Raw genomic sequence first — 27,467 nt, forward strand, 5'->3', positions numbered from 1 at the left:
TTCTTTGTTGCTTTGTATGTCCCTCCCCCACAGTATAACCCCTGCTTTCACTGTATTTGATGTCGGTATAATTTGTGGAGGGGAAGGGGAAAAACAAATCGTTTAAATAGGGATACAGGTGGACCCATTTGCAACAATGAGATGTACAAGTTGTTATGTCGAAAATGAACCTTACAACTTTGGTGCGGGGGTGGAGGGGTGGGGGGAAGGAGGATTGGGGGGGCGGAGGGAGGATGGGAAGGGATAGTAAGGGGAAACAAAGGAGGAGTCTACAATGCTTGATAAGAAATGTACTCATTATCTTGCCCATGTAATTGTAACCCTTCTGTACAGTATTTTCACAATTTAAAAAAAAAAAAAAAAAAACTTCCTCCTACCAACCAGTAGGACCTCCTCTATACCTTGTTCTTTGGCTGCTTCCCCCCAAACAGGAAAACCTATCTTCAGTACCTGCTCTCTACACATTTTATGTGAGAATTGGATTTTAACTTCTTTAGATTATAATTTTCCTACTAGTGTAAAAAAGTTTTCCCAGCCAGGGGCCAGTGGCTCACGCCTGTAATTCTAGCTACTTAGAAGGCTGAGATCTGAGGATTATGGTTCAAAGCCAGCCCGGGCAGGAAAGTCCATGAAACTCTTATTTCCAATAAACCACCAGAAAACCAGAAGTGGGACTGTAGTTCAAGTGGTAGAGCACTAGCTTTGAGCTGAAGAGCTGAAGGACAATGCTCAGGCCCAGAGTTCAAGCCCCAACGACCGGAAAAAAAAAAAAAAAAAGTTTTCCGTACTTACTAGCCTTTCTTCTCTAGGTAGCAATGATACATTCTATTTACCCTGACAAGGACACACAAGCATCAATTACAACAGAAAGGACACTGACCACTTTCTATATAAACAAAGAATTTTACTTAAAGAAAACTTCTAAACCACATTTCTCCTTTAAAATGATTAACTAGGAGCTAGACATGCTAGCACATACTCATGGTTCTAGGAGTGGAGAGGCAGAGGAAAAGGACTGCCAGTTCGTGCCAGCCTGGTCTACACAGTGAGGCCCAATAAATTAATAGCCAATCTTCAGCAAAAATCACTTCCCTGTATTAAGAAATGTTTATTTAAACGAAATTCCAACAATAGATGCACTTTCTTCCTCTCTTGGGAGCAAAACATTTTATTACAGCAATTAATTTTCATGCAGCTTTCTTATAATACACTCTAATGAGACATAAAGATGAAGTAAGAAAGTTTACATTTGACAATTAAAATTTGAGTCACTTTAATCTCAAAGTTCTAGGCAACTTCTACACATAAATATATATGCACACATACTCTATCTCCTTGCTTTTATTATAACTCTTAACAAGGAATCCCTAGATGGGAGAAAGTGCTTTTACTTGAAGCTTAGAGGCCAGCAAATCTGGCTTTGAGTCTACTACAAGAACTTTGTTCACTAGACTGTGGGAGCAGTTAAAGCCCAAAGGCTTTTGATCAGGAGTGTGAATATCCAGCCTGTGAAGGCCCACTAAATCATTTCTAGCTCTGCCACAGCAGCTCCAGGCAGGATTTGAAATTCAATAACTCAAGGAGCTCTTTACATAGCAATGTAAATTTATATTAAGTGAATAATAAGAATAACGTACATTTTGAGGAACAAACAAGGAACATCCATTATGGGACAGATAAGACATCCATGAATACATGACAGGATAGACATGCTTCTAAGCAGCTGCTCACAGCCCATTTGCCGGTCTTGTGGTGACTCAGAGGATAGTAGGAGTGAATGTTGTAAAAATGTTAACACATGATGGTGAGACAGATAAGGTGAGATAATTTCTCAGATGACTGGCAATGACAATTGTATCAACTTCTTTGTTGAAACAGACGTGTATGTATCCATGGCCAACAATCCACACAAAAACTGAATCTCAGATGAAAATTATACAAATTACAGTATGCATAAAAACCTCAAGAGGTGATGATATGAACATTGGACATGTTCTGAATCTAAGATTCAGGGTCAGAACAGTGGTCAAAGCAAAATAATTGTGTTGCTGGTGACACATACTGGATAGTTATTAAAACTTAACTAGTTGAGACATCCAAGAATGGCGACCACAAGAAAAAGTTGATGGAAAATGTCAATTTTTTAAAGCAATGGAAAAATTATCATATTTTGTTGGAGTTAAAGGCAAAGCTGTGTGCCTAATTGGTGGTGATGTGTTAACCAATCTGGAACATCATTATAACTCAAAACATGCTAAACTCAACAAAATAGGAAGCCAAATACATCTGGACAAAAATCAGTGCTCTTCAGAACAACATATAAAATCTATCTGTTTTTACTAGGATTCTTTGTGATAGAGACAATATAAAATAGACAAATTATGTAATGAATAAGTTAATCACAAAGAAGCTGAGACCTCATATAGAGGGTTTGTGGAAAAGTGCATGGCTTAGCTGTTGCAGAATTGTTAGCACCAGGCAAAGAAAACTGTTCTAGAGTATTAGTTTGTCTTGGAGAACCATCTCAGAACACATTATTTACTTAGACTAAGCTTTATTTTTATTTTTTTGCCAGTCCTGGGGCTTGAACTCAGGGCCTAGGCATGTCCCTGAACTTCTTTTGCTCAAGACTAGCACTCTACCACTTGAGCCACAGTGCCACTTCCAGCTCTTTGTTTATGTGGTACTGAGGAATTGAACCCAGGGCTTCATGCATGCTAGCAAGCACTCCACAACTAAGCCATATTCCCAGTCCTAATCTTTTTTTTAAATGAAATGATTCTATAGGAATTTATCATCCTCTGGCTCCAGTTTTCTCTGTCTTGTGATAAGACAATGGCTATAACAAACAATGGCCAACCATTTGTAGGATAAATGAAGAACTTGACATGAAAGAGAAGCCACTGTCACTAAAAGCCATGCACAGCACTACAAGGGGTGAAGACTGACCAGGAAACTCAATGATAGCAAGTGACTATGTGATTAGCATTCACGGCTGTCATTGCCAAGTACCTCTACGAGATGAATATGTCAAGCTTCAGGGCTCACGAGCTCTCATGAGCTTTCAAATGTGGAGTCAACTGAAGTTAAATTAAGGCTGTAGAAAGTACAGTTTGAAAGAAGTATATGGTGCATTTCCCCACTCTGATTGGACAAAGCCTTCTTCAACACTTGAATATGCTGGTGAATGTGTGCAACTAATTGTGGCATTTAATAAAAGATTCAAGGATATAAAAAGTAAACAGATTGAACTGATCATCTTTGTAATATCATTCGGTGTGAAACCAGTTGATGTGCTTTGATAACCTACAACACAAAATCAGCTGCAAACCAATAAGCTAAAAGCTAAGTACAATTCCCATTGCTTGAGTTCTATAAACATTACATAAGCCATGATGAATATCCCACTTTGAGAGGACACTCACTGAAATACACATCTGTGTATAAAACAAGTTACTGCTCTTGAGAAGTTCTTAAAACTTACCGTCACAAAAAATCTACTACACATCAGACTAACACAAACCTGCAAACATAGTTGCAAGTGGCAAAATCATCAATATCAGATAACACCACCAGCCTCATTGAACAGCATTTTCAGCTGTTACATTACAGGTAAGTTAATTAAATGTCTGACCAAATATAGCAGGCTAGTTTTTAAATAGATAATTTTGTATGGCCTTTGAAAAACATTTTAAATATTGAAATGGCCCTTGGCAGAAAAAAGGTTCCTTATCTATGCTTTAGACAAACATTATCTTATATGAATATAATGCATGCCACAACAACAGGGCCACTTACAGAATCTTAAGACACTCTAGTAGGTATATTAAGGAAGTAAAAAGATAAAATTTTAGTAAGAAACTAATATGAGCTATTTTACCTTTTTATATAAGTCTTTAAAATCTAGTGTGTACTTTATATCCATATCACATCTAAATTGGGACCAGGTACATTTCAAGAAGTGGGGAATCAGCTGGATTCTTTTCTAACTCCTTACCAGGTACAGAGGTCATATATCCTAATCCCTGGCCACAGTCAATATCAGCTACACCTGCTGAGTCTGTGCCGTAACCTTTGCACTGAGATCCTCATTTAGACTCATTCACAAGGAAGGCCTCTGTCCTGGGAGGCCTGCAGCCTGGTGTAGAAATTCTGTCCCACCCCCTGCTGGACATCAGCTTCCTGGGGACCAGGTAGCTGGAGGGAAAAGGACCAAGACTCTACTCAGAAAACAATATACTTTACTCCCTGGTTGACCTCAGGTGACCTGAGAAGGAAGGAGGCCAGAGAGAGAGAGAGAGAGAGAGAGAGAGAGAGAGAGAGAGAGAGAGAGAGAGAGAGAGAGAGAGAGAGAGAGAGAGAGAGAGAGAGAGAGAGAGAGAGAGAGAGAGAGAGAGAGAGAGAGTATGTGTGTGTGTCTGTGTGTGTCTGTGTCTGTGTGTGTCTGTCTGTGTATGTCTGTCTGTGTGTGTCTGTCTGTGTGTGTCTGTCTGTGTGTGTCTGTCTGTGTGTGTCTGTCTGTGTGTGTCTGTCTGTGTGTCTGTGTGTGTCTGTCTGTGTGTCTGTCTGTGTGTCTGTGTGTGTGTCTGTGTGTGTGTCTGTGTGTCCGTCCAGCTTGGAGACCCACCCCTCCACAGAAGAGAGTAAGTCTTTAACACAAAATGACTGACCAAACTTCCTGTGAAGAGACCAGTTCACCCTGAAAAAGAGTTGTTAATCTTTCAGATAGGCAAACCTTCCTCCCTTTTGAATCTTGGTGCCACTACAGGAAAGTTCCCCATGGTCAAAAGAGTTAGCATATTTCCAAGACATCCACTGTTAAGCAGCAAGAAAATAGAGAAGACACATTTTGAGAGGTCAAATTGGGAGTCTTTATTAGAAAGCTGGCAAATGCAGGTACTCTTGTTGGAAGAACTGCAGCCCTGAAATACACTTAACACTGTCAGAAAACTGAGCCATTGTGATGACCCCTCCCCAATAAAAGAATATAAAAGGCAGGGGGCCCAAGATGGCAATAGGACAGTAGGGAAACACCACAGCTCTCTGCAACTAAATAGAGAGTTCGAGTTCCAATGCTTAATTTCCTCACGAGACCGACAACAGCAAAAAGACGAACTCCCAGAGAAAAACAGGAGGTTTAAAAAAAAAAGGAAGGAAGGAAGGAAGGAAGGAAGGAAGGAAGGAAGGAAGGAAGGAAGGAAGGAAGGATTTCAGAACAGAAAAGTGGGAAGACCCTTCCCCCAATCCTTGCTGGCTGCACAACTCCACACCAAACCGTGGCCGGCCTGGCCCAGCCCGGGGCTGCCAGAGACCCCAGAGCTGCAGTGGGCTGTCGGCAGAACGCCAGCACAGAAGGCGCCCAAGATGCTGGTGCTGGACCTATTGATGGCAAACAGAAACCTCACCGGAGCAGCTCCACCCCATCCCACCAAAACCACTCAATCTCATGGCCAAGGGGGGGACCCCACAACTGCAGGGGTCCATCTGCAGAACACCAATGCAGAAGCCTCCCAAGTTGGTGGTGCTGACCCGGAGAGCGCAAACAGAAACAGAAATCTTGGAGCTCAGAATCTGTGCGAAGACCCCTCTCCCCCCCCCTTCGGCTGGCAGCCAGCACAAAAAACACCAGCAGCGCCAAACCGGCCAGCATCAACAGAGGCAAAGACAGGGAGAAACACAGACCCAGAGCAGCCACCACCACCCGGCCCAGCCCACAAGCATCTCAACCGAATGCAGAGCACAGTGGCAACCAGTGATCGACATCACACAGAAACAGCAAACTGCCACAGCACTGCTGGAGAGTTCCGACCTAGCTCCAGGGTGAGTACCCCACAAAGGACAGTGTTCCCCCCACCAAGGGAGACCAGTACTGGCAGTAACCCCCAGAGCTTGACCCGAACCCCCTACCACCACCTGGACTACAGGTCCCACTAAAACTGGGAACTGTTCAAGAGCCCCACCAGCCCATGGAACACAGCCAGCCAGCCAGGCTAGATCAAGACCGCCCCTGGGAGGGAGCTTAAATGCCCAAGCCGGGAACAGTGCCCATGGGTCACAGCAGCCAGCAACGGAAGAAATCTGTTGTGTACCCCAGGCTGCATACCCCGGGAGGGATACCCAGAAGCACAGATCCAACCAGCGTGCCCCAGGCAGGGGACTGGGAGCCAGGGGCAGGCCTGGGGATCAGGTGCCTGAGCTGCACAACCCACCTGTCCCGATTGAAGTCAAAAGCTGAGCACACGCTTCAGCAGAGGGGAGAAAGCAGGGAACCGCACCCCCTGGGAATCATGACCATGAGAGCAAAAGACCTGTGTGTCCAGGGCAGGAGAACCAGAAGCCCAAATCCCACCAGAGCCTGACCTGTATATTCCAGGCTGGGGATTGGACAGCTCAGGCTGCCAGCACCTGATTATAGCCAGGAACTCATAGCAGACTCTAGCAATTGGGAGTATACATCCAGCCTACCCAGTCTCGCCAAGAGCAACTGCAGGAGGAAGCAAAAGCAGTCTAGGCTTGGCTAAAGGTGGGAACTGCCCGTGATCTCCAGCAGACAGCTGAGAGCCCTACATGGGCCAGACTAGCAGCTAGAGATTGGCCTCTCCCACCAACAGACCGAGACCAGGTACAGACTCTCTCTGCCAAGCCAGGGCTGAGAGTGAGCTTCATCAATTGATCCAAGAACCAACCCAGAACTAAGCAAAGACAGCCACCTATTGACCAAAACAGTCAGAGCTTCAGATTAGTCTCCAATAATCCCTGAATCCCCATGCGAAAATCACAGAGAAAAATTACAAGATTTATCAATACCCAGGATAGCAAGCTACCCCCAAAAGCCAGCAGCCACCAGGGGAGAGCACCAGTGGAAGCAAAGCAGGAAGACAAATGCTACATCCAAGAGCTGCTGGAGGCAATAACTCAAGAATTAAAGCAAGAGGGGCTGGGAAGGTGGCTCAGTGGTAGAGTGCTTGCCTTGCATGCCTGAGGCCCTGGGTTCGATTCCTCAGCACCACATAAGCAAAAAGAAAAGAGCTGGAAGTGGCGCTGTGGCTCAAGTGGTAGAGAGCTAGCCTCGAGCTGAAGAGCTGAGGGACAGCGCCCAGGCCCAGACTTCAGGCCCCACAACCGGACCCCCCCCAAAAGAAAAGAATGAAAGCAAGAAATGGAGCAGAAATTTAAAGAACACAGAAACGAAATATCAAAAGACATGCAGGATTTCAAACAAGGGGTGCATGCAAAAACAGATGCAGTACACACCTCATTAAGAGATAAGATTAATACTCTGAGAACCAACATATAAGCCATAAATGGCTCGATTTCCTCCATGCAAACCACAATGGAAGCCATAGTTAACAGAGTGAATGAAATAGAAATTAGTATCAGATATGGAGGACAAAATACAGCAACTGGAAAAAAGGCACAGATATGGAAAAAATCACTTAAATTATGCCAAAGGGAAATCCAAGAACAAGCAGACAGTGCCAAGAAATTTAACCTTCATATAACTGGAGTGGACGAAGGTGAAGAATACCAGAACAGGGGAATGCACCATCTATTCAGTAAGATTATCAATGAAAATTTCCCCCATCTTAAAAGAGAACATCTTACCTATATAACAGAAACGTATAGAACACCTAACAAGCAGGATCCCAGGAGAAACACTTCTAGGCATATTATAGTAAAAATGATAGATCTGAATAATAAAGAAACAATCTTACATGTAGCAAAAGCAAAGGAGCTGTACTATAATGGGAAAAAATCAGAATCACTGCAGATCTCTCCACACAGACACTAAATGCAAGGAAAGCCTGGGAAAGTATTATCCAAGCCCTGAGAAGCAATAACTGCCAGCCCAGGCTGATATACCTAGCAAAGCTAGCATTCACATTCAGTGGAGAAACTAAAATTTTTAATAGTAAAGAAAAACTAAAAACATTCGTAAGTAAGCCAGCACTACAAAAAATATTAAGAGGGGGAATACAACCTGAACAAAACAATCAAGGACAGGGATCCACATCAGACAGATATCACTAGAAGGCTAACTTAGGGGGCTGGGAAGGTGGCTCAGTGGTAGAGTGCTTGCCTTGCATGCATGAGGCCCTGGGTTCGATTCCTCAGCACCACATAAGAAAAAAGAAAAAAGCTGGAAGTGGTGCTGTGGCTCAAGTGGTAGAGCGCTAGCCTTGAGCTGAAGACCTGAGGGACAGCACCCAGGCCTGGAGTTCAGGTCCCAGGACTGGACCCAAAAAAAAAAGAAGTCTAACTTAGTAAGCACAGGAGAAAGAAGGAAAATTTAGGAAAGCAGGAAATTGACAGTAAACACAATGCATCTCTCTATAATAACCATAAGTATAATATAATAACCATTGATGGGCTCAATTCACCAATCAAAAGAAAAAGAACTGCAGACTGGATCAGAAAACAAGACCCATCCATCTGTTGCCTTCAAGAGACCCACCTCACAGCCAAACATAAAGCAAACTCTGAGTGAAGGGATGGAGAAAGATCTACGGTGCAAATGCTCCCAGCAAGAAAGCAAGAGTTGTGATCCTGATATCTGACAAAATAAACTTTTCATTAAAATCAATACAAAAAGACCAAGAAGGACACTACATATTAATACAGGAAACAATCCAAGAAGAGGATATTACCATTATCAACTTATACTCCCCAAACACTGGTGTACCCAAATATGTTAAGCAAATACTCTCAAACTTACAGAATAGCCAGGCGCTGGTGGCTCATGCCTGTAATCCTAGCTACTCAGGAGGCTGAGATCTGAGGATCGCGGTTCAAAGCCAGCCCAGGCAGGAGAGACCGCGAGACTCCTATCTCCAATAAACCACCAGAAAACCGGAAGTGGCACTGTAGCTCAAGTGGTAGAGCGCTCACCTTGAGCTGAAGAGCTGAGGGACAGCGCCCAGGCCCAGAGTTCAAGCCCCATGACCGACAAAAAAAAAAAAAAGAAAAAAAAAACTTACAGAATAAAATAGATCCAAATACAATAATAATAGAAGACTTTAATACCCCACTGTCACCACAGGACAGGTCTACCAACCAGAGGATTAGCAAAGAAGCCATCGAATTAAGTGATGTCATATTTCAAGTGGAACTAACTGACATCTACCGAGTTTTCCACCCTAAAGTGACACAGTACACGTTCTTCTCAGCAGCTCATGGAACTTCCTCCAAAATAGAACGTATCATAGTTTATACAAGGAATTTAAGCAAATACAAGGGAATTGACATAATCCCCTGTATCCTCTCCAACCACAGTAGAATAAAGCTAATTCTCAATAACAAAGCATACCGTAGAAATTACTCAAAACATGGAAATTGAACAGCACACTTCTGAGCAACACCTGGGTAACAGAAGAAATCAAAGAAGCAATTTAAAAGTTCCTGCAAAATAAATAAATAAATAAATAAATAAGTAAAAGTTCCTGCAATTCAATGAGAATGAATACACATCACAAAGAAACCTGTGGGACATGGCAAAAGCAGTCCTGAGGGGAAAATTTATCGCTCTCAGTGTACACATCAAGAAAATAGAAACAGATCAAGTAAATGATCTCATGTTGTAACTAAAACTGCTAGAAAAGCATGAAAAAAATTGAACCTAAAGTTACTAGACAGAGTGAGATAACCAAAATAAGAGCTGAAATTAATGAGATAAGAGACTAAGAAAACTACAAATAAAATTAATAAAACAAAAGGCTGGTTTTTTGAAAAAAAATCAATAAAATTGATGAACCTTTGGCAAGATTAACTAAAAAAAGAAGAGATGAAACCCAAATCAATGAGATCAGGGATGCCATGGGAAAAATTACAACAAATACCCAAGACATCCAAACAATTATAAAGAATTATTTCCAGAAGAAAACCTAGCAGAAATGGATGAATTTTTAGAGAAATACAAATTGCCCAAACTGAATCAAGAAGAAATAAATCAATTAAATAAGCCAATATCTTACAATGAGATAGAGGAAGCAATCAGAAGTCTTCTAACAAGGAAAAGCACAGGACTAGATGGATTCACTATGGAATTCTGTAAGACCTTTAAAGAGGAACTAATACCCATACCCCTCAGACTCCAAGAAATAGAAACAGGGAGCTATCCCAAACTCATTCTACCAAGCCAATATGACACTCATCCCCAAACCAGGCAAAGACCCAACAAAAAAAGAGAGAACTACAGACGAATCTTTTTGATGAACACAGATACAAAGATCCTTAACAAAATTCTAGCCAAAAGAATACAGAAACAATCAAAAAAATCATACATTAGGGCCAAGTAGGCTTCATCCCAGAGATGCAGGGATGGTTTAACATACGTAAATCAATAAATGTAATCCATCACATCAACAGATCCAAGGTCAAGAATCATATGATTATCTCCATTGATGTGGAAAAGGCTTTTGATAAGATACAACATTCATTCATGTTAAAAGCTCTGGAAAAAATAGGAATAGAACAAGCATTCCTTAAAACAATAAAAGCCATATACGACAGACCAATAGCCAATATTATACTTAACTGGAAAAAAACTACAACCAATTCTCCTAAAATCAGGAACAAGGCAAGGATGCCCACTCTCACCATTCCTCTTCAATATAGTTCTGGAATCTCTAGCCAGAGCAATAAGGTGAGAAAAAGACATTAAAGGGATCCGCATAGGGAAGGAAGAAGTTAAATTATCCCTTTTTGCAGATGACATGATACTATATCTCCATGATCCCCAAAACTCTACCCCCAAACTCTTAGAACTTATAAGTAGCAGGACAAAAAATTAACTCACAAAAAAATCAGTTGCCTTTCTGTACACCAACAATGTACAAGCAGAAAGGGAAATCAAGGAAACAACCCCATTCAGAATAACCTCAAAAAAATTAAATTTTTATGAATTAACTTAACCAAAAATGTAAAAGGACTATTTAACGAAAACTATAAAACCTTAAAGAGTACACCAGGAAATGGAAAGACTTTCCATGTTCTTGGATAGGCAGACCTAATATAGTGAAAATGGCCATACTGCCAAAATTGATATACGAATTCAATGCAATTCCCATTAAAATCCCAATGACATTCATTACTGAAATACAGAAAACAGTCCAAAAATTCAGATGGAACGACAAAAGACCTAGAATAGCCAAAATAATTCTACACAAAAAAGACAACACAGGAGGGATCTAGATGCCTGACTTGAAACTACTATAAAGCCATAATAACAAAGACAGCTTGGTACTGGCACAAAAACAGACCTGAAGACCAGTGGACTAGATTAGAAGATTCAGAAATAAAACCACATGCCCACAGTCAGCTGATATTTCACAAAGGACCCAAAGACATACAGTGGAAGAAGCACAGCCTCTTCAACTACTGGTGCTGGGAAAACTGGGTGGCTACATGCAGAAAACTAAAAGTGGACCCCAGCCTGTCACCATACACTAACATCAACTCAAATGGATTAAAGACCTTAACATCAAGCCTGAAACTCTTAAACTACTGCAGGATAGAGTAGGAGAGACACTTGAACTTATAGGCACAGGCAGGAACTTCCTGAACAGAGTCCCAGAGTCCCAAGGTCAGACCAAATTGGAGAGAGAGACTCAACACATTGGAGAGAGACTCAACAAATGGAACTACCTTAAAATAAGAAGTTTCTGCACAGCTAAAGACATAGCAACCAAACTAGTAAGATAGCCAACTAACTGGGAAAAAATATTTACCAGCAATATATCAGACAAGGGGCTAATATCCAGATATGCAGAGAACTCAAGAAACTAACCCCTCCCAAACTTAACAAACCAATTACTAAATGGGCAAGGAAACTAAAGAGAGACTTCTCAGAAGAAGAGATAAAAATGGCAAAGAAACACATGAGGAAATGTTCAGCATCCCTGGTTGTAAAGGAAATGCAAATAAAAACAACCCTGAGATACCATTTTACCCCAGTCAGAATGGCCCACATCCTACATTCAGCCAATGACAAATGCTGGAGGGGATACGGAGAAAGAGGAATCCTATTGCACTGCTGGTGGGAATGTACACTAATACAACCACTTTGGAAAGCAGTCTGGAGGATCCTCAGGAAGCTAAATATAGACCTCCCCTATGACCTAGTCACACCACTCCTAGGCATCTATCCTGAACAACAGGAACCAATATACAAGGACACGTGCACCTCCATGCTCATTGCAGCACTGTTATAATAGCCAGGATATAGAAACAACCCAGATGCCCCACTACAGATGAATGGATCCAAAAATTGTGGTACTTATATACAATGGAATATTATGCAGCCATTAGAAAGGACAAAACAATGGCATTCACAGGGAAATGGATGGAACTACAAAGAATCATGTTAAGTGAGGTAAGCCAAGAACAAAGAGACAAACTGCACATGGTCTCCCTGATAAGTGGATGTTAAATCCAAAATGTAAGGAGATACAACAAAGTAAACAAGACTTGAGAAACAAAGGACCTCCACTCATCTGGTCAAATCATTACTAAATGACCCCATGCTGCTGACCACATATATAGTATATATGTGCACATCAGAGGGAAACTAGGAAGAGGACACAGAAATAGAGGGAAATGGGAAAACATACAACAGTGGGACCCATCAGCTGCACTGGTCATTGACCAGTTAGTACTAAGCAACTCAATGGCAGCAATGGGAAAGAAGGAAAAAGTGGGATAGAAGGAAGAGCTGACACTAAGCAAAAGGAAGGAAATGTACATATCACCTGATGTGGAAGAAATAACTGTATTATCAAAGTTCACAGAACTCATAAGCTTTATAGACACGATAAAGAAAATTTTCCCATGAAGGTTAGAATGTGTTTGTGATTTTAATTATCACTATCTCACAATACTATGAAATTTGTGAAATTTATGTAATCACTTAATCATAATAAAATTGCTATAATAAAAAAGAATGGCAAGTAAAAAAGAATATAAAATGTGAAATTAGAAACAGAACAAAATTATTGATTATTAAGAACAGGGCCAAACTTGAAAGGCAGGATCTCCCTATAGAGAAAAACCCCAGGATAGTCATTCCAGAGACAAAGGTCTGGGTAAATTAGGGGTTAAACACTGGGTTACTCAAATCTGGTAAATAACATTAAAACTCAGAGCCAGAAAACATGGAAGGTGATTTGATTTTGGGTTGTGGTACGTAAGAAATTTGGGATGTAGCTTTGCTTCAAGGACTTACTACTTTGCTTATTGAGACTATAATTGCTATTTCACTAACTTGCTTCATTGATGGGAAGATTTGGGATAAGAACTTTGCCTTGTGACTTATTGTCTTAGTGATAACTTTGCCTTGTGACTTATTGTCTTGGTTACTGGAATGACTGGAATTATAATCACCATTTTGTAATTACTAACTGCTAGCTCTGCTTCTGTAAATTACTTCTTTGCCAATTGCAGAAACTACTACTAGCCACCTATGGGTGGCTCCCTTGCCAGTTTTTTCCTATATAAGCCTACCCCATTTTGAGATTGGTTGCTGTTCTTCCTGTCTTGGTATAGTGCAGGGCAGTTGCCACAGCTAATAAAGATTCCTAGCCTTATTGACTGAGTGTTGGTGACTCCTTTTGCCAATCATGGGTTCGAATCCCACCAGCCCTGGGAAGTTGGGATACTTCACCATGAGAGCAGGAAAAGAAAGGAAAGAAAGAGCAGATAAACAATACCAACAAACCAGATCAGCTCCAAATGGAGAGCTGAAGAGGGGCATCATAGTGACCAGAGAAGAGCCAGGAAACAGGCATGCCTAAGCTGGTCCAGGCCTAAATAGGGTCAGGTCAGGAGGCAGGGTCCCAGGAAGTTTGATAGTTTACAACCCAAGACTGAAAGGTCCAGTGACCTATTGTCCAAGTCCCCACCCCTGCCTCTAGGAATTCAGACACGCCTATCACCTGAAAAGTGGGACTTCCCTGCCTCTACATGAAGACAAGATGGCACCAATTAAACCCAATACCCTATCGTCATACCATGTGGCCAAGATGGCACCGGTTATATTCAGCATCCCTAGTTCATCACCACCACAGCTTGAAACATTTGGGAAGACTAGATGCACATATAAGTAAAGCAAGGACCAGACACAGAGCACTCAAGAAAATTATCCATCCTAAGGAACTCCAGGATTATTTTCATGTACCAAAACTAGTTGTAGTAGTTAAAAAAAAAAAAAGAAATCTAGCAAAGTTGTTTAAACTAAAAATCTTAAAACGAGAGTAATTGCTGTATGTTTTCTCTCATTCCGTCTTTCTGAATGTAACTGAAATCCTGACAATGTCCAAGAAAGCCAAGGAAATAAGAGTTGGCTGAACTCTGCATCTCTCTTATAAAGACATTAAATGCTTAAAGATGATGAACACCCAGGTGAAACACTGCAAACTGCACAAAAACCCAAGTGAGGACACCAAGTGAGGTTCTTCTGTTCCACACTACTTTCATGGCCAGACTGCAGCGCCATTCAGTCTCCTCACTCCATTGGTCTCCACAGGCCACAACTGATGGATATGATGCCAACACTCAGAAATGCTTTACCTACTGAATTCTGAAACATTCAATTAAAATATGTAAATGCACTACTAAAGGCATTAAAAAGAACTCAATTACAACCAAAGCACTTCCTTTCAGAGGCTTAAATACTAGGATAGGGCTAATTACAGTATGTTAAGTTACACTGCTTCCTTGGGTATAATTCACACAAAATGTTTTTCTGCCTGGAAATGAACTCTACTTGATCTTCCTCAGAGAACAGATGTAAAAAGTCATTTTCTGTGTTATTTTTAAGAGATTGGATATTAATTAATCTAGCTATATGGAGGAACTTCCTATATCATTATTAAATCCCCCCCTTTTTTGAGTAATGGGTTCTCTATCCATAGAAAAGGTTCAATACTCCTTTTTCTCTTCTAAAGTCAACCATATAACTCTTTACAATAAAATAAAATTTTAAAAAAACTCTGAGTTGTCCAAATTCAGAAGCAGCCTAACCAATGAACAGGATACCTGATTGGAAACAAGAATTTTATAAATATATATATATATACATATATATATTATTACTGAGCTATATTTCCCACCTAAAAGAAGATACATTTATCCCAAAAGGAAAACCTAAAGCAGCAAAAAGAGATTTGATTTTAAAATTTATTGTTGCCTTCCAGCTGCAATGATACTCTTCAGGAAAGATCTCTTCACAAAGACCAAAGAGCAGCAATGCCCCAAATAAACCTCAGTGAGGGAAGTTCAATCTAGCCCCATGAACATACATATGGCTGGCAGTACTTTCCTCTACAAATACAATTGACTTAGTTTTACTCCAACACAGGGAAAGGGTTCCAAACTCTTTGATTGGTGTTGATCTCAGTATTTCCAACTTTGTACCAAAACCTGCTAAACCTTTAGTACCAAACCACAACTGCTGGCAGCTTACTCATCACTTGACCTCTGTATTCAAATCTAAGGGAGGAGACCTGAAAAGAACCACATGCAGCAAGCCAGTCCCCTTTTCCAGTAGCATCTTGGCTTCAGGTTTTATCAGTCATAGCCCCACCAACTCAGACAGCAGAGGAGAAGCAAATTGCATTCACAAAGTCATGCATTCACTAAGACATGAGGTCAAAAATAAAAAACAGCAAATGGGCTTAGAATACACAATGTTACAAAAGCAAAATCTTCCATTCATAATCCCAATAATATTTCTATCCTTATATGGCATTTAGTCTTCATCATCTCCCCAATGGATTCTTTTAAGTTCTTTGAAAGTCTGTCTATAGGTCAGAATCATCAGGTTCCTTTGTCATCAATCTGGACTTCCTTACACACACTGTGACCAATCTACCTCCAGGCAGCTCTTCTTTCCCACTGGAACATCACTGTCCAAGCTCAGTGCTCATATTTTTAATCACCCCTTCAGGAAGAGACTTGTTCATTTTCATGTCTACCTCCAGCACTACCACAATAGCACTATACAAATGAGTGACTTCTCAAAGATACTTTAAACCAACCAAGAAGAGCAAGTTCTATTCCTATTAAGGATGGTCAGTTTAATTATGCCTTTTATCTGATAGACAAGTCAGCAATCTGAACAGATTATCAAAGTAAGTCATATGGAGCATTCACTCATTCACTCCAGTATTTATTCAAAGCCTACACATTCCAAGAACTATGGAAAATCCAGAGCTAATTGTTAAAGGTCCTGTGTGGTCGGTGCCTATGTCTGGTGCTGTTCTTTCCTATAGTGGGACTCCTCCAATGCATTCAGCTTGAACAGGGTAACAGAACCCAGGGCTTGGAAGATGTCAATCCCCCTTCCTATAGGCACTGAGCTGCTCACAGACTGCATGAGAAAGTAAAAATCTAAAGCCAAAATTCTATCATTTCAAAGGCCTAAAAAGCTCAAGAGTACAGTCAAGGCCTAACAAAGGATATAATGATTTAGTCGAAACTAATGTATTTAGAGACCATTTCTAGTACATTTTAAAGGCATTTACTTCCCCTTGCAGGGTACTTGATACATTTCATTGGCCAGGAAGTCATTAAACCATTTGTTAGACAGCATATTTTCTCTCTACCTGAGCCCTCCTTGTCAGGAGCCCCTTTACCCTCAGCAAGTTGTCCTGTCGCTATGTAAAATCCCCAGACCAACTCCCACAATGTTCTGCCAGCTCCCCTAACTAAAGCCTCACATTCCACTTCTATGGCTTCCTCTAGTCCTCCTGCTGACCTATTTGCAGGCCTCCACACCCTTGCCTAGCCCTATATAAACACCCAGGTGATGTGAAAGGAAAAGAGTCCTATCTCTGGTCAGAGACCTGGATCAAGGCTTTATTTTGCTTCACCATACTTGTGACTTTGGAAAAAGTTCTCATGGACTTGGCCTTTTTCAAATATAAAGCAAGTTTTTTTAAATAAGAACCTCATGGCAGCCACTCTTCACCTATCACTCTTCCTGCCTTGCTGCAGCTTTTCTCCAGAGAGTAGAGATGCCAGAAACTCACATTCCCAAAGGCTCTGGTGTCCTCCCAGACAGTATCCCCGCTCTACCAAGAGGATACAGGAGGGAAAATCTAACACTATTGAGAAAGACACCTCTTCCTGACAGAAATGAAACAAAATGAAGGGGAATGCCAACTATCCTGGTCATATCCTTCTCCTTTGTAAGGACTGTTCAGGAAGATTCATGAGTAGAGATGTGCCCTTTCCAGAGAGGAAAATGGAGCCTATGCCTAGATAGCATGACGGTCATAAAGACAAGTGTGTAATGCCTGTCGTTTACAATAAAGATTTTACTGAGTGGAGTCTTCTCTAGGAAGCACACTCATTTCTCATGCAGGGGAAGGTAAGGCCAGCTGCACAGTGACCCGGATGCTCTTGCCCTTAATAAAGGCTTCTTTTCCTGCTCCCAGCTCAACCTGAAGCTGCTTTTTAGGACACTTTATGGATATAAAATGTTAGTGTAATAATAGCCTCTATTTGATGCTGGGTGCTGAGAAGTGTATGTGTTAGATGTTTTTCCTTGAACCTTCACCACTGTTCCATATAGCAGTAGGTACAAAGAGCCTACTGTTAAAGTGGAAGAAAAAGGGAGGCTCAGAGGAGTTAGGGATTAGCTGCAAGGCATGTGTTAGGCTGGATTTCGTTGTACTAATCAGTCTCTCTCTTTGGAAAGCACATCGTGTACTCCTTCCTTCCCTGCCAAGGAAAAGGACAGTATACTATGGTCTAACCAGAGAATAGAATGCATACAAGTTCTACCATTTCTACATGGGAATTTCTGGTTAGTTTCTTACACTTCTTTCTCCCCTGGATGGCTGACTCCATAACAATCAGGTCTGGCCTTTCTGGTTCCTCATGGTATCTTTGTGGTCAGGAAAGGTCTGACAAGAGAGTTCAGCAATATTTTCTGAATGGATAAAGTTTATTCCAGAAACATCTAGCACAGGGCTGGGAAGGTGACTCAGTGGTAGAGCGCTTGCCTTGCATGTATGAGGCCCTGGGTTTGATTCCTCAGCACCACATAAGTGGCGCTGTGGCTCAAGTAGTAGAGCACCTAGCCTTGAGCTGAAGAGCTGAGGGACAGTGCCCAGGCCCAGAGTTCAGGCCCACGATCAGACCCAAAACAAACAAACAAACAGAAACATCTAGCACAGACTGTCCATAGAACCCTTGGTGTGATAGAAATGCCTGTTCTCTGTGTGGCCAATATAGTAGCCACTAGAAATGTGGCTACGATGACTAATAGAGTTTTAATTTTATTCAGTGTTCACAAATTTAAGTTCCCCCAGCTCTATGTAGCTGGGGGCCATCATGCTGGGCAGTGCAGACTTCTAACACACCATAATTCCTCGGCTACTAAGATTTTAGAACTTGCTGCTGCACACACCTGCTAGTGCTGCTGCACACTACCTGCTAGACCTAGACACCTAGAAGAAGTTAGAGGTATGCCTTTCAGTTAAGGGTTTTGAAAAGGAAGAAACTAAATAAATGTCACATAAGCAGGATTCTTGCTGCAGGCACAATTTTTTATAACACAACAGAACTAGTAGAAAACAATGTTATTCAACAATATCAATTCACTGACATGTGAATCATGAAAACAAAAGTCCCTCCTTTCCTATCTGCCACAAAGCATCTCAATAAAGAGTAATGAAAGGTTAAAAAACTAAGCAAAGAATAACTCTGTTACCAAATTTACCAATTATGAAAGATGTGTCTTGAATATTTGGATACTGATTTAAAGCCCAAAATGGTACATTAATATCCATGTCATGTTTCTAGAAAATATCCAATGTATACTTGATATTACATTAAATTGAAAGACTTCAAGGACATATTTCAAGAAGAAAGATTGTGATTAATTCATATGTAGTTTGGCAAAAAGACTAAACAGGTGAGATCATAAAAGTAAACGTATGTTCTAGACTATTGGTGCCAATGGCAACGAGCCCAAGTTAGGAGCCACAACACTCTTCCAGCATCCAGTGTGGCTCCTTGTTACTCTAATTAGGTTATTTCATCTCTGTATGTCCTTTTTTTCCCCTTGAGTCACTGATCTGAGAGACAACTGGTTACAGAGGATACAGAGCATGTATCCTCTTCCTACATGATCCACCAATCAGGGACTGCTCCAGCCTTGGTGAAACAAGTTAGCTTTAGGTAAAATCAGGATGAGATGACCTCTTTTCCTACTAGCTTACAACTGGCAAATAGCCAAAGAAAGCAAAGTTACAGGTTGTAGCAGATATAAAGATGGTATCTTCATTTAAATCATAGACTTATCTCTAAGAAGGCAAAAAAAATTTCATTACCTCTACTACTTACAAAGCATCAAATCTGCAAATATCAAGCTCCTTGTCTTAGTTGACATGGTAGTACACACTGTAATCCCAGAATTTAGGAAAGGGAACAGCAAGACTTTTGGGGGAGGGAGAAAGAGAAAGAGGGTGGGATCGGAGGGACAGAGGAAGAAAGGAAAGAAAGAAGGGAGAAAGCGAGAGAGGAAAAAGCAAAGAAAGAAGAAAAAAGAAATATAAAACTTATCATGTTATATTATGTTAATGATATCTGGAAATCTCACCTAAGTCCTTGCACTGGTCAATATTATACTGACAGAAGACTAATCTATGGAGAAAACATGGTTTGAGGCATGACTCATACAAACATGTTTGGTACAGAACCCACACGCAATAATATTAGGTATAAAAATACATTCATCTGGGAAGGGGAAACAAAGAGGAGACAACAATGTTTGATAAGAAATGTACTCGTTATCTTGCCCATGTAATTGTAACTCCTCTGTAGGGTATTCTCACAATTTAAAAAAAAAAAGAAAAAATACATTTATCACTGTGTCTTAAATTGAAAACATGAGGTTAATGCTTTTCTACTTCTACTCATGACATTGATACTAAAAGCTAAATGACAATCAAAAACCTGGCTTTACCAGGCATCATAGTTACCAAACAGTGGAGATCTAGGGTGGAGAGGAGAGGCAGACAGCAAGGAGGGAGAGGCAATGTCCAGCCCTGTCCTGTGCAACATGGTAACTACCCTCCCCAAGTGGCTAATTCAAAATAGTTTCACTGCTGGGCACCGGTGGCTCACACCTGTAATCCTAGCTATTCAGGAGGCTGAAATCCAAGGATCATGGTTCAAAGCCAGCCCAGGCAGGAAAGTCTGTGAGACTCTTATCTCCAATAAATCACTCAGAAAACCAAAAGTGGCACTGTGGCTCAAGTGGTGGAGTGCTAGCCTTGAGCTGAAGAGCTGAGGGACAGCACCCAGGCCCAGAGTTCAGGCCCCATGACTGACCAAAACAACAACAGTTTCACTATATCATTAGCCACAATTGGCTAGTGAGTGGTATACTGGACAACACAGGGAATATTTTTACCATGCAGAAAATTATATTAGACATCAGTGGTCTTAGATAGTTCCAAAACAGAAATAAAGCTGACTCAAAGTCATTCTGGTTTGTATTGTCGTCAACAAATATTGGCAAATTTTAAGAATATTAGTTTAAAAAGCCGCCCCCTGCCCTCCTTGACCCTCTCCATATGCCACTGATGGTCCAAATAAATCTGCTCCGTGACAGAGGAAAACTTACAACCTAGAATCATACTACCATCTCAGTTTCACCACTGTTCAAATGGTGTTAAAAATGAAGAGAAAGAAAAAAAAAACTCATGTACACTTCACTCTCTTTCTGTTCCAAACAGATACTGTTGGTTCTAGGAAAACCTGGAGAAGCCTAGCAAAAAAATCTACATATACCAAACTGCATCATCCCTGGAAAGTTCACAAAATAAACACAGAAAGGGGACAGGACCCAAATAACAGAGAGTGGGCACAAGGCCTCACTCTATTCCCTCCATCCTTGAACTGCCCTCCAGCTGCGGCCATATCATTTTTCAGCACATGTACAGACTCACAGAGGACAGAAAGGTGTGTCTGACCTCAGGGCTCTCATTCCTGGTAGGGTCTACTTCCCCAACACAGGTTTAAAATAGAACCCAACTCCTTCTGAAAGAAGGCTGGGAAATGGGGCCACTGAGAGCTGCTTAGGCCTCTATTACAGTCCATGCATTAAACATTAACATGGCTACAGTCTTTTCCTAGCAGAAATATTAAAAATGCATATAATGTTTCTAATTTCAATTCCCATTATGGTCTGTAATGTTTTTAGAGGGCTCTGAATTTTTTATTTCTCATTCAGCCATCCTCTCCTGGACCCTGCTGGCTCTACCTACTATGAATGCCTCTCCTCCCTACTCATACCACATACTCCTCATTCCCCACTTTCCCACTCAATGGCCAATAAGGGCCAGGACTTCTGCTCTCCTCTCCATACACAGCAGCATTTCCTGCTAGATTAAGCTCCATCTTCCTAAAACAGAATCCTTTCCTCAAATCACTTCTGTGAAAGCTTCGCAGCTAAGATCAAATACTAGAAAATGAAAGCAGACAATAAAAAGTACACTCTGCTCTCTGACGTAGAAAGTAGGTTTTTGTAAAAGTAGGTTTATCCGGGTAGGGGACCTTCAGTATATCCAAAAGGTAATTGTTCATGCTCCCAAAGTATATTTATGTCTAAAGGCTTTCCTGATATTATATGGGAATCTTCTAGAGCTATCTAGCCCTCTCTCTTTACTCAGGACCTTGGCTGTTCTTTCTCTCTGCAATGTTCTTTCCATTCCCCTGGGCCTGGCTAAGGAGAGGGTCTCACAGGAGAGTGTCTGTGTCAATTTTGCTCATTGCTGCATTCCCAGTTCCAGCAGAAATCAACAATATCTAGTAGGGGAAGAAAGCAATTATTGAGTGATTAAGCTTCTTTTTGAGAACCAGGGAAGTATGTCCCTGTATTGATACAACTTTAGTCACAAATACAGATGGCCAGTGCATGAGTTTTACTAATTCAGCAAGACAATAAATAATCTGTTTTACTCTCCTTAAAACAAGACCCCAGGGCTGGGAAGTTGGCTCAGTGGTAGAGCGCTCGCCTTGCATGCTTAACGCCGTGGGTTCGATTCCTCAGCACCACATAAGCAGAAAAAAAAAAAGCCGGAAGTGGCGCTGTGGCTCAAGTGGTAGAGTGCTAGCCTTGAGCTGAAGAGCTGAGGGACAGCGCCCAGGCCAAGAGTTCAGGCCCCACGACCGGACCCAAAAAAAAAAAACAAAACAAAAACAAGACCCCAGCCTTAGGTTTCTTTTTGGAAAATTGTAAAGGTAGCAATGACTAACAAAACACCCTCCGAAGTGAGATATAATGACACCTTGCTTAAAACTTAAGGAGGCAAAAAGCAATCAACTTCTGAAAACAAGTTTTCTCAAATTCTAAAAATAGTCTTCATCTTTACTGCCAAAGATCATGTGCCCCATCATTCTAAACCCAGAAGGCTAAACCTGTAGTTCTGCCTTATAAACAAAATGTACTATAGAACTCTTCCTCTTCTTTCTGCATTTCCCTGAGTCTGATCTAGTCTGTAGTTGGAAGCAACTGTTTCTTTATTAGAATATTCTCCTGCAGTTTCCATTTCTGGAAAAAACAACAACAACAACACTCTAATTCTGCCTAAACTGTTGTTTCTGAAGCAGTTTGGACTTGAAGTCATATATGCCCTGGCCCTGTCCTCCCCCCTTCCTCCCCTAACATTACTCATGCTCTCTATGCTGCCCACAAGCACTGCTTCTCTGGGTCCTAACCTGCCTTCCATTTTCTTTACACAGTCAGTCTTTGACAAATATTCAATAGAAACTATACTTTGAATTTTTATCTTATCTTAGGCTATTGACGTGTGGTATGATGTTCTCTCATAATGCTAACCAGCTCCTGAAGCTGACTATAACCTATCTTAAGTTGAGCAACTGTAATGATGAAAGAATCTGAATTCTAAAGTTTGAGTGTATACAGACTTACGAGCAAGAGAACCATAGTTTGGCACATGGTCAAGCAGATGGAAATCTAGGCTAATAAAGGGGTGGTCTTTTGAGGCACGGACCTATGGAAACCACAGTGGGAATATAAAGGACTTAACAGACATGTCCATATCCAAAAGAAACTTCTAGTACAAAAGGTTATTGAAACCAACTGGTGCATATCCTGTAGTATTCATGTGAGTTAGTCACCTTGGTCCATAAAATGAATGAACGCGGAGAAAGTCCAGCAAGGCAGAGATGAGCTCAATGTCAACATCTTCCTCTCGTACTCTGCCAACAAAGATGCCAAAAAAGGATTATCTTGTCTTCCTGCAAGAAACTTCTGCAGATAGCTATGGCCGGGTTTCCCCAGGGAGAAAGTTGCACACAGCTGGCAAGCAGACAACAGATACATGGCTGCTGCTTTGTAGACCCAGGAGGGATAGAAATAGGCACTTACACTAGAATAGGCTAGTGCACAAAACACTGCTGAGGAACCAGAACAAAAGGTATGGTGTCCATCTGAACCATCAAGTAACATTTCTTTGACCAAGAAGCACACTTTACAACACATTGTATCTAACAATGGACAAAGAAATATGCTATCAAATGGATACACATGTCAGCTATCACACTTAGAGCAGTCCTTTCTGATCAAGAATTGGAAAGGTGATTAGAATATTTGTTACATAATTGAAGGGGGGTGAGCACATGAAGACTGGCTTAGATTACAAGTATGTGCTCAGTTTCTCTCTCAACAGATCAACTGTGCTTTCCTTTGAAAACCATTAGTGATTGCAGAGGTAGGGACACAGCTCTAGTACATCAAAAATTATTCTTTTTAATGATTTCTCTAGAGCTTACAATGCACATGTATAAGAAGTCTACTTTCAAGTAATACTATATTGTTAACACTTGCAGGCAGATACTAAACAAAAATGCAGGTGCTCTTCAACTTACAATGGCATTATATTCTGATAAATTCCATTGTAAATTGAAACTACTGTAAGAGGAAAATGCATTCAATACAGTATCCTACTGAACATCATGGCCTAGCAACACCATACACTGTAGACTCAACTGTCTCCTCTCATGAGGATCTGTGTCCAATGAGGATCTGTGGCTTGTTGCCATCAAGAGAGAGGATCATACCATACCACTACCTGGGAAAACACCAATATTTGAAGTAGGGCTAGCATTTGGTAGAAGTCAAAAAATTATAAATTGAATCATGTGAAGTCAAGTACCATCTGTGCTCCCAATTTCTCCTTCCCAACCCTTGTGACTGTTGCCATTCATTTCACTGATCTATCATTATAGTACATTGTTATTATAATTGATTTAAACAGTTAACTTTTGGTTCTATTAAAAACAAGGGAAGTAGCCAGGGACTAGTGACTCACACTGGCAATCCTAGCTATGTGGGAGGATGAGGTCTGAGGATCAGACTGGGCAGAAAAGTCCCCATGAACCTCTTAACTCCAATTATCCACTCAAAAACCAGAAGTGGCACCAGAAGTAGCTCAAGTGGTAGAGCACTATCCTTCAGCACAAAGAGGTTTAGGGACAGTGCCCTGGCCCTGAGTTCAAGCCCCACAACCAACAAAAAAAGGGGAAAAAAAGAGAATTAGAAATTGAGAAAGAGAAAGCAAGAGTTATTCTGATTAGGATATAATGTATGGAAGTCTGAAATAATATGATGAAACCCTTTAATACAATTAATACTAAAAAATAGAATTAGTGTGGGACAAAGGACAAAGGGTAAACCAATGCAACAGCAATACTCACAAGACAATACATTGGAAATGAACTTTACAACTTGGTGGGGGGAGAGTTGAAGGGAGGGAAAGTGGAGTAGGAGAAAAACAAGGGAGGGGGTAAAAATGTTCAACAAGAAATATACTCATGGGCTGGGAAGGTGGCTCAGTGGTAGAGCACTTGCCTTGCATGCCTGAGGCCCTGGGTTCGATTCCTCAGCACCACATAAGCAAAAAGAAAAAAGCCAGAAGTGGCGCTGTGGCTCAAGTGGTAGAGCGCTAGCCTTGAGCTGAAGAGCTGAGGGACAGCGCCCAGACCCAGAGTTCAGGCCCCACGACCGGACTCCTCCCCCCCCAAAAAAAGAAATATACTCATTACCTTACATAAGTAACTGTAACCTCTTTGTACATCATCTTGACAATAAAGTTAAACTTAGAATATATATATATATATATATATATATATCAGGCTCTGTTGAAGGGGTGGGTAGCAGCAGAAAGAGGGCAAATAGAGAGGATGAATAAGGATAATATGGCTGAAATACTTTATTTGCATATATAAAAACAAAGCAATAAAACCTAAAAAAATAAAGTAAAACTTTTTATTTTACTTTCATTTGTTCCTTCTATGACTCACATTTCTAACCTATATCATTTTCCTTCTACCCGAAGAACATTTCTTTTTTTTTTTTTTTTTTTTTTTTTGCCAGTTGTGGGGCTTGAACTCAAAGCCTGGACACTGTCCCTGAGCTTCTTTTGCTCAAGGCTAGCATACTACACTAACACTTAAGCCACAGTGCCACTTCTGGCTTTTTCTGTTTATGTGGTACTAAGGAATCAAACCCAAGGCTTTATGCATGCTAGGCAAGCACTCTACCACTGAGACACATTCCCAGCCCCTGCAGGACTTTGTGTGTGTGCGTGTGTGCACGTGTGTGTGCGTGTGTGCCCGCACACGCATATGGGCACATGCGCATGCGCACACACATGCATCAGTCCTGGAGCTTGAACTCAGGGTCTGGGCACCGCCTCTGAACTTTATTTTTTGCTCAAGGCTAGTGCTCTACCACTTGAGTCAAAGTGCCATTTCTGGTTTTTTCTGAGTAGTTTGCTGGAGATGAGAATCCCACGGCCTTCCTTTCCTGCCCAGGCTAGCTTTGAACCACGATCCTTAGATCTCAGCCTCCAGAGTAGCTAGGATTGCAGGCGTGAGCTACCAATGCCTGTCTTGGAGAATTGTTCTTTCACATTTCTTAAAGGATAAGTTACTGGCTATGAGTTGAGTTCCCTCCTATTTTTTTTTTTTTTTTTTTTTTTTTGCCAGTCCTGGGGCTTAAACTCAGGGCCAGGGCACTGTTCCTGAGATTCTTTTGCTCAAGGCTAGCATTCTACCACTTGACACAGCTCCACTTCTGGCTTTTTCTGTTTATGCTGTACCGAGGAATTGAACCCAGGGCTTCATACATGCCAGGCAACCACTTTACTACTAAGCCACATTCCTAGCCCCACCCAGTTTTGTTTGTCTGAGAAAGTTCTTTTGGTTCTTTTTAAAGACAACTTCACTGGATTTAGATTCACAATAGGTTTTGGTTTTTTTCAACACTTAAAATGTTTACACTACTCTCTTCTTGCTGAAGAAGATTTATTTTCCTTCCAGTGCTAGGAACTGAAAAACAATTACACTCCAGTCCCTTACTCTCTTTTTGCTTATATGTATGGTTTCTGATAAGCTTTTTCTAATTCCTATCCTTATCCTTCTCTAGGTTATGATTCTTCATTTCCATATTGAAAAACTTCCTTGGTAAATACATTCCTCTAAAACATACTTTTTATATACCCCATAAAATTTCCTATTAGGCAAACCTGAATGATATGTGCCACTCCAGCCAATTAATAATTGCTTAGGTACATGACATCTTGCCATAAAAAAAGGTCTGTGAAGGGCCTCATCTGATTTTACATCATAGCACATTTTGTCAGCAAACCAGATTGTAAGTGAATATGATTGCTTATAAAATATCCAAATTAACTGACAGCTTAGTGTGTTTAGCTGGTATTTGACCCTACAGCTGACAGATTCCAAGTCCTCATGTGGCTTAGTACTTGGGACCACTTAACAATTGGTTACTGCAGATAAATAATTCATAACTACTCATAAGACCTAAAAAAGAATGACTGAGATAAAGAGTGGAAAATCTTCAATTCTTAGAATTCCAATTCTCTCATTTTGTTGACTTTAGGGAAAAAGAATGGTTAAAAACTAATCCAAGCTGGGCAACAGTGGCTCACACCTGTAATCCTAGCTACTCAAGAAGCTGAGATCTGAGGATCACAGTTCAAAGCCAGCCCAGGTAGGAAAGTCCATGAGACTCTTATCTCCAATTAACCACCAGAAAAACTGGAAATGGCACTGTGGTTCTAGTGGTAGAATGCTAGCCTTGAGCTGAAGAGCTCAGGGACAGTGCCCAGGCCCAGTGTTCAAGCCCCACAACCAACAAAAACAAAAAACAAAAAAACCACAAAACCCTATTACTATTGATGTACATTCAAAACAAAAGTCTGTCTTGGGTGGTTTGGGAGGATAAAGAACCAACTAGAAAACTTTTATGGTACAGAAAATTGTGTTTATTTCTTACCCATGGAATTATGGCATTCATAAAATGTAGATGGGCTCTCTGTAAGGCATTCCTCACCCTTGCAAGAACAGGGATACAAATCTAAGTTTGTGGCCTATATCCAAAGTTCAAGTCCTGAGTGATACTAAATATA

The 27,467-nt window shown here is 41.0% G+C and overlaps 1 protein-coding gene across 1 annotated transcript in view; it reads right to left on the reverse strand.

Annotated features, from left to right (window-relative positions):
* The window catches only part of Dtd1 (D-aminoacyl-tRNA deacylase 1), a 168,738-nt gene that overhangs the window by 61,024 nt on the left and 80,247 nt on the right, over positions 1-27,467 (reverse strand). The window lies entirely within an intron of this gene.

Source organism: Dipodomys merriami, unplaced genomic scaffold, assembly GCF_024711535.1.
Source record: "Dipodomys merriami isolate MVZ:Mamm:240054 unplaced genomic scaffold, mDipMer1.0.p SCAF_7, whole genome shotgun sequence".
Lineage (NCBI taxonomy): Eukaryota > Metazoa > Chordata > Mammalia > Rodentia > Heteromyidae > Dipodomys > Dipodomys merriami.